This window comes from Diabrotica virgifera, chromosome 1 (assembly GCF_917563875.1).
Source record: "Diabrotica virgifera virgifera chromosome 1, PGI_DIABVI_V3a".
In the NCBI taxonomy this organism is placed as follows: Eukaryota; Metazoa; Arthropoda; class Insecta; order Coleoptera; family Chrysomelidae; genus Diabrotica; species Diabrotica virgifera.
In genome coordinates, this window is record NC_065443.1 from 258,473,069 (window position 1) to 258,486,003 (window position 12,935).

The following is a 12,935-nucleotide window of genomic DNA, read 5'->3' on the forward strand; positions in this document are numbered from 1 at the left end:
GGCATTTCCGGTGAAACCGGAAGTAGAGTAGTAACAAAAAATAAGGCTTCAGATGCCTTTGGCGTCACTGTACTTGCATGCAAAATTTCTTAAATATTGTTCTTTTCGTTTCAAAGATATTTGCTTGGTTCCATACTTTATCCCAACTCTGTATAAATCAATAAATAGGTACATGAAATAATGTTAATTTTTATTTCTGTAGAAATTCCACCGATTTAAGTAATTTTCTTTTTTTTAACAACACAATCGTTTTGTTTTTATAATAACTCAGCCATTTGTCATCCAAATTACTTTTACCTTAGCTCATGTGAAAGGTCTCTCAAAGTCTTTACAAAAATATTTGTATAATTTTTTTCGAAAAAGCTCTGCTTTTTACGTTATTTAGTAACAAAAACTTCGATATAAGGAAAATTGGAGCAAAATGCAAAACTTTGACACACGTCAAAATTTTCAATGTGTTTTAAAAGTATTCATTTTTTTCGAAACCTGAGAAAACTAATAATTATTTTTGAAAAATTTACACGCAGAATGAAAGACTACTTTATTACCGAGGGACAAAAATCCCTTAGAATAAATAAAAAGTTTTTTTTTCAATAAAATATCTGCAATTAAAAATCACATTTCCTTTACAAAAAAATGTATTGGCTGATGGGAAGAAACTCTGCATTGTCCACATATAACAAAATACTGCTATACAAACAAGTACTTAGACCAGTGTGGATGTATGGTTGCCAAATCTCGGGCTGTGCCAAGTCAAGTAATATCCAGAGATTCCAGAATAAAGTATTAAGGAACATCGTTGATGCTCCTTGGTACATCCAAAATGTCGATCCCCACAAGGATCTTGAGATGGAAGATGTAGACAAAGTTATCAATAAGATGATAGGTAGACACGAACAACGGCTTCATAGTCATGTAAACATCGAGGCCATCCAGCTCATCGATAATACTGGGTTAGAAAGAAGACTCAAACGAAGAAAATCATGCATACTTGAATGCTATGCTGGAACAACGTTGTAACCGTCAATACTTTCATATGTGGGTTTTTCATGGAACAACGTTCTAAATGTGCAAAATAATGTACTGCTGACTGTGGGGAATATTATGAGACTTAACTTGCCTGTTTTGGTAGTTTGAAAATTAGTCAATCTTCAACTTTCGGTGTAACAACGTTACCCCCATAAGGATCTTGGGATGGAAGATGTAGACAAAGTTATCAAGAAGATGGTAGGTAGACACGAACAACGGCTCCATAGTCATGTAAACATCGAGGCCATCCAGCTCATCGATAATACTGGGTCAGAAAGAAGACTCAAACGAAGAAAACCATGCATACTTGTTAAAAAAATAAGAGGACACCATAGGGTTAAGATCTTAGATTATGTATCATTTAGTAATTTAAGTTAAAGAAGAACTGATAATTGGTCAACTGATGACCAGATTTTAGTAGTCTATACAGAGCTTGTGTTTAATAAAATAAAAAAAAAATCACACTAAATTTCCTCTTTTATTTTCACCCCTGTAAAATAAACATTATAGAAATTTTTATAGTTCAGAGAAATAAGGAAAAAAATATCCTGTTGGTGACACAACCCCCTCCAGGCCGAAACCAAATTTTTTGAGTAGTATGGACATCTATATTAATAAGCTATATGTTTTCTGCAGCCGATTTTGATGATATACATAGTTATAAACAAATGAAGATCAAAAAACGGCAAATTTTCGCTTTTTTGGTCTATAACCTAAAAATTAAGTATTTTAAACAAATTTGAGAGTGAGAAACTCATAAATCGTATAAAAACTTCAATACGACGTTCGCTGAATATGTCTCTATCCTTATTGGTTGCTTAGAAAATTGCAAGATAAATCATAAATTTTGAGTTTTTATAAATATTCATAACTTATGTAAAAATTAACTTAGAACGTTCTTATTACACGGAATGCTGAGACTTCTGGTGCTTAAATCATACCCTAAATTTCAAAGCAATTGGTCAAATAGTTTAAAACGTATTTAATTTGCTTATCCGAAATTAATTTTTTTTGCAACGCTATAAGTCAGAAAATGATGAAGTAACACTAATACTTTGGATAGTTTATGAAAGAAGAAGATTTATACTACTAATTTAATTAAAAAAAAATGACAAAAAATAAATCTAAATACTGCAAAATTATTTTGCAAAAACATGTGAATTATAAAAAAGGGGGGGGGGGCTAACTTCGTCTCTAATTGTCCTAGGACAATTGTTTTTCTTTCTAAATGTGTATAAATATTCAGTCTTTCCAAATATAAAAAAATAATTTTTCTACGGGTTACGGTTAAAAAGTTATTCTAATTTTTTATAAGTACGCAAAAAATCGACGTGTTTTTGCAAAATAATTTTGGACTGTTTAAAATTACTTTTTGTCATTTTTTTTAATTAAGTCAATAGTATAAATGTTCTTCTCCCATAGACTGTCAGAAGTCTTACTGTAACCTCATAATTTTCTGACTTACAGTGTTGCAAAAAAAATGATTTTGGGATAAACAAATTTAATAACTTTTAAACTATTTGACCAATTGCTTTGAAATTTAAAATATAATTTAAGCACCAGAAGTATCAGAAATTCGTGTAATAAGAAGATTCTAAGTTAATTTTTACATAAGTTATGAATATTTATAAAAACTCAAAATTTATTATTTATTTTGCAATTTTCTAAGCAACCAATAAGGATAGACATATTCAGCGAACGCCATATTGAAATTTTTTAGACGATTTATGAGTTTCTTACTCTAAAATTTCTTTAAAATGTTTAACTTTTTGGTTACAGAAGAAAAAAGCGAAAATTTACCGTTTTTTGATCTGCATTTGTTTATAACTATGTATATCATCAAAATCGGCTGCAGGAAACATAAAGGTTATTAATATAGATGCCCATACTACTTAAAAAATTTGATTTTGGTCTGGAGGAGGATGTGTCACGAGAAAAATCTTATTTCTCTGTACTATTAGGGACTTTCGGCTCTCGATAATAATGTAATCTTTCATTCTGCATTTAAATTTTTTCAAAAATATTTATTAGTTTTCTAAAGATTCGAAATTTTTATTTTATTTCAAACACATTGAAAATTTTGACATGCGTCAATATTTTGCATTTTTTAAGTTATAGACTCTTACGGTGCCTAAAATGATTAGAAAAATGTTCCTATCCTGTTCTTAGTCTATACAGTGAGCATGTAAAGGTTGGAATAAATTCATTTTCTTGAGAATGGACAATTTTGGAAAAAAATCCCGAAACAGGTCAATTTATATTTTTAAATTAAGACTTTTTGGCATACATACCATACTACTGACGTCATCCATCTGGGCGTGATGACGTCATCGATGATTTTTTTAAATAGGAATAGGGGTCGTGTGATAGCTTATTTGAAAGGTAATTTAATTCTCTATTCAGTAATATAAACATTTACATAATTATTTGTACAGGGTGTCCAAGAAAACATTTTTTTAATTTAATTTATTGACAAAAAGAAGAATGCATGTAATTTATTTAATCCAAAATACATTTTACTGCTCTCAGAAAACAGAAAAAAATGTTTATTTGAAAAATATTCATTGCTTTTCGCTTAAACTAAATGTTCAAACTGTCCAGAGAAAGGTGGGTGGCGGCCTTGATATTGAATTTAAGCAAAAAACAATATTTATTTGTCAAATAAACATTATTTCCTGTTTTTTGATAGCAGTAAAATGTATTGTGAGTTAAATAAATTACACACATTCTTCTTTTCATGTCAATAAATTTAATTCAAAAAATTTTTTTTTGGACACTCTGTATAAATAAATATGTTAATGTTTATATTACTGAATAGAGAATTAAATTACCTTTCAAATGAGCTATCACACGACCCCTATTCTCATTTACAAATTTTTAAGATGACGTCATCACACCCAGATGGGTGACGTCACTAGTATGATACGTATGCCAAAAAGTCGCAATTTAAAAATAAAAATTAACCTGTTTTGGGATTTTTTTCTAAAATCGTCCATTCTCGAGAAAATGAATTTATTCCAACCTTTACGTGCTCACTGTATATACTAATCCAGTTGTCGTCATAGTTTAAATTTTAGTCCCTCCTTGTAAATAAAGTAGAGCATGGAATACATTTTTCCACCTACCTCTACCGAAAGTATACTTTTCCGGACCTGATTGTAGGGAGCAAAGTTGTACTTTTCCTCCCTAGGGAGGAAAATATTTTTCCTCCCTAGGGAGGAAAAGTAAAAGTGACGTCATGGTATTTCATTCATGAAATGTAACTTATTGACGCCCTGTACAATATCTATTTTCTATTACGTAAGTTTCTATACATTTTAACGTTTATTTATAAAACACTCTGTATTTTGCAGAATGGTAAAAAACAGTAAATTGTTATTTTGATTTAACAATGTTTACATTATTAATTTGACTTATATTTGACAGTTGACAGTTATATTGTACGTACTTGTTAGTTTTAGTTCTAATAAATTTTGTTGGTTAGTTATATAAATAAATTAAGTAAAAATGAAAAAATGACTTGTTATTTGAGGAAGGTGGAAAAACCATATGTATAACATGGGAGTAAAGTGCCTTTTCCTCCCTTGAATGATTACTGCCCTCCGCTACGCGTCGGGCAGTAAACTTCATTCTCGGGAGGAAAAGTAGCACTTTCCTCCCTTGTTATACAAATAGCTATTACCTTATCATAGTTCGGTTATCAGGTTTTAAATTAACTTTGAGCCATTGGAAGGGACTTTCTCATTAACGAGCAAAGGTACAGTATCCATTTTAACTAGGCCAGGTACGCACAGACGTCAATTCTCTACTTCGCACTCCCTACTTCGCATTCCTGTAGGAATCAACTCGCATCAGAAATTTAGATGCTCTTATCGCAACACCATAGGGTTAACATCTTCATCCGTTCGTTCGTCGCATTATGACGTAGCAATTTAGGGCTGCTTACTTAAAACAAGAACGTAGTTGTAATCAAGAAACATGAGAAGTGCCGTGAAGTTTTCAGACACAAATTAGATGTTGATTTCAATGGGTGTGGGATGTGTGAGGAGATGTAACAGTCAAATTGGGAGTGAGGACAGGATAATAATTTGCAATTTATTCAAATCACAATAATGCAACTGTAATTATTTCTACTTTTTCTAGACATCACAGTTCGATCAGAAAAAAGATAATTTTATGGTTTGAAATACACTTTATTATTCAGTAGGTATACAGAGTGATTGATTAGTGGGGTAAAGCTCAATAGGTCCGCTATAGTATAATAGATAGCAATAAAAATTAATAACAAAAATTGTAGCCAACTTTGAGCTTCACATTTTAAAATTAATTATAATGTTACACGGTGTTCGATGACATCGTGGCAGACCAAACTTATGTTTGTTTAAATGGAACACCCTATATTTTATTAAAGATATTCTTCTTTAGCGGCGAATCGATTGAGGGTAAAATTTGATTGATCCGCGCGCATGCGCACACCGACAGTATGGTATTACGGGCTGTGATTGGGTATTCGTTATACGGGCTCTGATTGGGTGTTGAAATTTTGAAATGATCTGTCAATAATTGTTCAATATGGAGGTTATCGGTAAACAAAAATATTGTATAATATTAGTTTTTATTGATGTGTGGACAGAAATAAAATCAAATTTATAATTATATTGACTTTTTAAATAGTTTTGAAAAGCCGCAGGTACGTAATTCTAAATGTTTCAGTTGGAAATACCTAATAGTATCAATACCTATCTATTTGGAAAATGTAAACAAAATAATGTAGTTACCTATTAGTAGGCAATGCTTTAATTTACATAATCTGATTACGAACAAACTTTCTACAAATCTTCATCTCATATATCGTTTTCTTACTCTATATTTTGTTGTATTTTATTTCGACAAAAATCAAACTAATAATTTTATTAAATTCATATAAATTTATGGTGTAAACGTTTAGTTTGTGTATATTCCCACATGACGTATACGCGAATGTGGTGCAGTTTGAAATGCCGTCAACTTTCGTACGGCGCGGTGGACGTGAAGTGGGTTCAAGCCCCAAGCAAGTTATTATTTTTTTATTTTTTTTTTTATAGATTTTATGATTGTAAGTATATTATTATATAATTTTTGAAGATATTCTTTTTTTTTTGAAAGTGGTAGATAAGAAAGTTAGTTTGATTTTTAAATAAAATAAGCTTCTAAGTATATTTACTTCGTTTAAATTACCTATTATATAATAGAAGAATATCATCTTCTTACGTGCGTACAAAGTACACACACATTCTTTTTTTATATTCGAAATCTTCTTAGCTTCCCCATTACAAAAATATAAAGATCTGTTATGTTATACAGGGTATTTACAAAGTTATAGCCGATTTTATATGAAAATCGTAACAAGTTCAGCTCCCTGCATAAATAAAAATAAGCACAACGGCAATGGTTTATTGATGCCATATTTTTTTATTTATTGTCAAAATTTTTAAAAATGTTTGAGATTGCTAATTTTCTTTATGTCGAATAGAGAGTGAGTCCAAACGCAAGTACATTATTTATCAGTAATTTTAAATGGAACACCCTGAATTTTATATCACCATTGAAAAGTACCATTATCGTACTTTAATTTGTATACAACATTCCGTAAGTCTAAATTTATTAGTTTACGAGATATTTTCATATTTCAATGGAGCAGTACCGTGGCCATCCATAAATTGGACTGATTTTTTTGGGGTTACGTTAAGAATGAAGGTTATAAAATGCCTCCAACAACAAGGGATGAGATTAAGAATAGAATAGAATAGATTTAAAATAGAATAGATTAAGAATAGAAAAGTGTATTTCAAAGTGTTAATTTACAAATGCTTCGTAGTGTAAGTTACTCATTCACTTAACTCATTTTGAACACCTTATGTAATTAAATATATAAAATATTTTACTAAAAGTAGCTGTTCAATTTTTCAAAAATGTTGTATTTTGTGTTCATGTTTTTTTTGTAAAATTTTTTACTGATAAATTATTTTTGGTTCTTTATTTGTTACATTGTTACATTTACATACAAAAGTAGTTTTTAATTGTTTTCACAAAATGTTATATTTTGTGTTTTTTTTTTGTAAAATTTATAACTAATAAATAATTTTTCTTTATTTGTTACATTTACATATAAAAGTAGTTTTTAATTGTTTCAAAAATGTTGTATGTTGTGGTTGTGTTTTTTTTTGTAAGATTTATTAGGCACTAATAAATTATTTTTTTCTTTATTTGCTACATTGTTACATTGACTACCGGATTAATAATCAGTAATCTTAAATTACCAGTTTTAAAAAATTCAGTCATGGCTTACTTAAAATTTGGAAAGATTTAGACCCCTAATTAATAATTTGCTCTGAAAAATGAAAATATCTCGAAAACTAATAAATTTAGACATAGGGCATATTATACAAAAATTAAAGTACGGTAACGGTACTTTTTGATAGTGACATAAAATACAGGGTTCAGGGTGTTCCATTTAAAATTACTGAGAAAATAATGTACTTGCGTTTTGACTTACCCTGTATTCGATATAAAGAAAAGTAGCAATATCAACCATTCTTAAAAATTTTCACAATCAACAAAAAAATATGGCACCAATAAACCATTGCTGTTGCGCTAATTTTTATTTATACAGGGAGCTGAACTTGTTACGATTTTCATAGAAAACTGGTTATAACTTTGTAAATACCCTGTGTAACATAACCGACTTTTATATTTTTGTAATAGGGGAGTTAAGAATATTTCGAATATAAGATAAAATATAGGGCGTTCCATTTAAAAAGACATAATTTTGGTCTGCCACGATGTTATTGAACACCCTGTAACATTATAATTAATTTTAAAATATGAAGCTCAAAGTTGGCTACAATTTTTGTTATTAACTTTTATTGCTATCTATTACTATAGTGGATCTATTGAGCTTTACCCCACTAATCAATCACCCTGTTGTATAAAAGAGGAAGTAGATAGGGAGACACGTTATCTCCCAAACTCTTTGCGGCAGTACTTGAACATGTTTTCAAACAATAATTGTTTGTCTCCCTATCTAATTCCTCTTTTATACTATACTGAAGAAAAAAGTGTATTTCAAACCATAAAACTGGAGTGAGACTTGGAGTGGGAATTGGAGTGGATTATTGGAGTGGGATGCCAAAGGAATAAATGTCGACGGCGAAAGGCTCTTCTACCTACGATTTGCAGACGACATAGTTCTTATAACAGACAACTTAGAAGAGATTAGAACTATGCTTACTGAGTTAGATGCCGCCTGTAAGAAAGTTGGTTTAAACATCAATTTTGGAGAGACACAATATATGACAAATCTGGTACCAAGCGACAATCCAAAAGTCGACGTCAACTAAGTAGCATTGATCCACAAATATAAATACTTAGGGCATGTAATCCAAATTACTAGCGATAATCAAACTGCCGAATTACAAAGAAGGATCACCTTAGCATGGGCCACATATGGAGCTCTATCAGATATCTTCAAGAATAACTTGCCAAATTATTTGAAAAAGAAGACATTCGACCAATGTGAGCCTCCAGTCATGACCTACGGCGCCGAAACATTATCATTAACCCAGGCCACAGCAACCAAACTTAGAGTGGCCCAAATAAGAATGGAACGGTCACTACTTGAATTGACTCTCAGAGACAGGGTCCGAACCGAAGAAATCAGAAGAGGGACAGGCGTCACAGATGTCATAGAGCGAGTAGCATGGCTGAAGTGGAATTGGGCGGGCCATGTAGCCAGAATGAAGGACGGGAGGTGAACCCAAAAAATTACAGTGTGGAGACCAAAAGCAGACAAAAGAGGTAGAGGTAGACCACCTACACGATGGACAGACGACGTCAATAGGATTGCTGGGAATTGGTTGCAGAAAGCCCAAGATCGACAAAACTGGAAGAAATTAGGAGAGGCCTATGTTCAACTTTGGATGCAGAAGGCTGGATGATGACGATGATTCAGTATAGTCTCCCTGAACATCAATACACTTGTTCCAACGAGATTCCCGTTTATAAATTCCATCCCTGAAGTGAGAATCTAGAAGGGCTGCCAAATATGCTTCCACGGCTGTTATTACCTCATCATTTGATGGAAAACGCTTACCACGCATGATTTTTTTATGTAATGGAGCAGATAGAGGTCTATAAGGGCCAAATCTGATGAACACGGTGGATTTCCCACAATTCGAAATTTAGTTCAGAAATTTTAGCTGTTGTTAAAATGATCATATGACACTGTGCATTGTCTTGCGTAGCTTGGTATGCGTACCTTGCGAACACCGTACCATCAGTCTAATATGCCACATACTCAAAATATTTCTAAAGATTATTCATCGTAGAATATACAAAAAGTTAGAACAAGATATTGGACAACCTTAGTTCGGATTTAGAAATGCTCAAGGAACCAGAGAAGCACTATTTGCAGTAAATGTGCTAATACAGAGATGTTTAGATGTAAACCAGGACATCCATGTCTGCTTCCTAGATTATAACAAGGCATTCGATACGGTGAAACATAATCCGTTAATAAAACTACTGAGAACAAAGAACATCGACACACGGGATATAAGAATAATAAATAATCTGTATTATGAACAAGAAGCTGTTATAAGAATAAATAATTTAAACACCAATAAAATAAAAATCAAAAGAGGCGTTAGACAAGACTGTGTCTTGTCGCCATCACTGTTTAATGCATACTCCGAAGAAATATTCAAAAAAGCATTAGAAGATGAAGTAGCAGGCATAAAAATAAATGGCCTACCCATATGTGAAATTAGATACGCCGATGACACAATACTAATAGCAGAAACTATTACAGATCTACAAAGAATTTTAGATAAGGTTGTTGCAACGAGTGAAGAATTTGGTCTGTCACTTAACATAATTAAAGAAAACGAAATTCATGGTTATATCAAAGAGAAGTATTAAAAACATAAATTTACACGTAAATAATAAGACGATAGAACGAGTTCAGAATTATAACTATTTAGGGACAAACATCAGTGAAACAAACGATTATACCAAAGAAATCCGAATTAGAATAGAAAAGGCTAGAAGTGCATTCACTAATATGAAACAAATATTATGTAGTAGAGACCTCAGCCTAAATCTTAGAAAGCGAGTACTAAAATATTATGCATTTTCTGTTATTTTGTATAGTGTGGAGACATGGACTCTCAATAAACAATGCCTCAATTGATTGGAAGTACTTGAGATGTGGACGTATCGAAGAATGCTGAGAATCTCCTGGACAGACAGAATAACCAATGAGGAAGTACTAAGGAGAATACAGAACAGCAGGGAGATACTGGATTCCATCAAAATAAGAAAACTTCAATACTTGGGTCATATAACACGTGGTGACAGATATGAACTCGTAAAATTAATTATGCAGGGACATATTCAAGGAAGGCGCAGCATAGGTAGGTGAAAAATGTCCTGGCTGAGAAATCTCAGAGAATGGTTTGGATGCAGCTCAACTGAACCCTTTCGGGCTGTAGTGTCAAAAGTGAGAATAGCAATGATGATTGCCAACCTTCGTCGCGAAGATGGCACGTAAAGAAGAAGATTGTCTTGATGAAAAAATATTTTTAACTTCTGCAAACCGGATCTTTTTTTACGGATTTTTTCCTTCAGCTAATCTAAAAGATTACAGTAATATCCAGAATTTATTGTTTTACCAGTTTTCAAGTAATCCACACTTAACATTCCTTTCACATCCCAAAACACTGATGCTAACATTTTCCTGGCCGATTTCTGGACACTAACTGGTTTCGGATCCAAAGAACCAAGTTTATACCACTCTTTAACCTCTTGTTTTATTTCAGGATCATTCTGATAGACTTTATCCCAAGTAGCAATTTTTCGACGCATTGGTTGTCAGTACAAACAAATGCACTGTATACAACGTTGCCCAAGAGTATTTTCAGTTGTTTCGGCCAACGTCCCCTACCCCGACTGACATTACGATGTTACAACGTTAAGTAATACCTTTAGTTTTAGTTATACGGGCAACTAATTTATTAGCATTGTGACAACTACATATCACAGTTCAGTTTTTTCAACAATCACAACGACTTAAAAATGTTATAATGCTAAACTAATTTACGCCCTGGCCGACTCTGTAGTTGAGTAGTTGTCTGTCACGTCACGACCCTAGGTGTTGTTCTAGAGGTGTGACACGTTTGCGGCAACTTCCAGAGGAGAAAAAGAATTTCCTTTATAACCTTATTTTTTCTTATTATTATATATTTTATTTTTATGGAAATTTTCGATTTATTTAACAACCTGTTTATTTGTTTTTTTAATAGCTGGTTTCCATTCCATTGATTTATCAGCAGATTTGAGATTTGATAACCTTATAATCTTTGTATCAGCTTTGGCAGACAGGGTTGCCAGGTCAGTTTTTACTCTTTCAGTAGTTTTGTTTTCACAAAATTAGGAGATTCTTTTTAGGCCATGTAAATACAGTAATACAGTGATATGCACATCCGTCCTAAATGTCCCAAGAGGAATTCCACAATATTGGAAACCTAATTATTCCAAACCACCAACTGGTAATTACCATTTTTTAGCTAAAATCTACTAAATCAAAAACTGAAATATATTTAAGGATTTCTGGGATATATTTGGGATTTTTTATAATAAAAACAACAGCTAACTTAAGGGGACAGGCGCAAAATGTCTGTTAAAATGTTCAATGTATATTAAATGTTCATTTTTTGCGAATCCTTAGAAAACTAAAGTATTTTTGAAAAATTTAAACGCAGAAAGAAAGATTACGTTATTTCCGAGGACCGAAAGTCCCTGAAAACTTCTATAACGTTTATTTTAATGAGTTACAGGGGTGAAAAAAGAAAAAAAATAGTGTGACTTTTAATTCTAAATATCTCGTTCAAAAGAAACGTTTTGGTTTTTCTAAATAATGCAGTCTTTCATTCTGCGTTTAAATTTTTCAAAAATACCTATTATAGTAAAAATCTACTAAAAAATATTGCCTTCTAGAATTTTTTAAAAAATATCAAAAATCTACCAAAAAAGTAGAAATCTACTAAATGTGGCAACGCTGTTAACGAGAATGATACACTTTTGACACTAGTCACATGACCTCTGTCACCCAATAAGAGGGTGTGTTCTAAAATGGTTTTGATAGTCGGCGCGGCCGGGTTTGGTTGGCGATTGGACTTCTAAGTTGTCTTATCCGTCTAAGGTTGGTAATAAGGTATTTTTTAGTAATATTGGTAATATTGTTTAATGCACCATTTTGGTTTTACTTGAGATTTTTGGGATGTAAAGAAAATGAAAACACAGAATATAAAAAATGCAGGCATTCTCTGATACCTTTAAAAGCACCATCAATACATTAAATTTATACAGAACATAAATTTTGACTTTTATATTAAAATTTGATTTTTTAAATTTGCATATTTTTTGTCAAAAATGTCATAAAAAAGGAGCGCGTGTGTTTTTTAAAGGTGAAATATCCATATTTGACGGTAATCTGAGATGCGTTTATAAATTTCACATCAGGTAATAAGTTTTTTATGTATTTATATAAATTTAAATACCAAATACGATGTCAAAACAGTTTACTTTTTGGTATTCGCATTCACCATACAGGTGTTAAAAATATAGATAAAAAAACATAACTAGTCTGACTCCTTGAGCAACCATTGCACGCGCAGGTGCTTTTTATAGTCGCTTCAGTTGTCTTATGCAACGCTTACGAAACGATGTTGCTTAAACAGGAGGTTGCCTAGGCAACGTCAAGACAACTCAAAAATCGTCCACCAAATCAGTGCAGAATAGGGTCGTCTTCTAGGCAATAACAACGTTGTAAGAAAACGTTGCCACGCGGTAGACAACGTTGTCGCGTC

General features: G+C 32.0%; 2 protein-coding genes across 2 annotated transcripts in view; both read left to right on the forward strand.

Moving 5' to 3' along the window:
* LOC126883753 (nuclear speckle splicing regulatory protein 1-like) overlaps positions 1–12,935 on the forward strand; it is a 161,931-nt gene that overhangs the window by 52,440 nt on the left and 96,556 nt on the right. The gene's annotated exons all lie outside the window — the stretch shown is intronic.
* LOC126893361 (uncharacterized) overlaps positions 1–12,935 on the forward strand; it is a 119,379-nt gene that overhangs the window by 15,317 nt on the left and 91,127 nt on the right. The window lies entirely within an intron of this gene.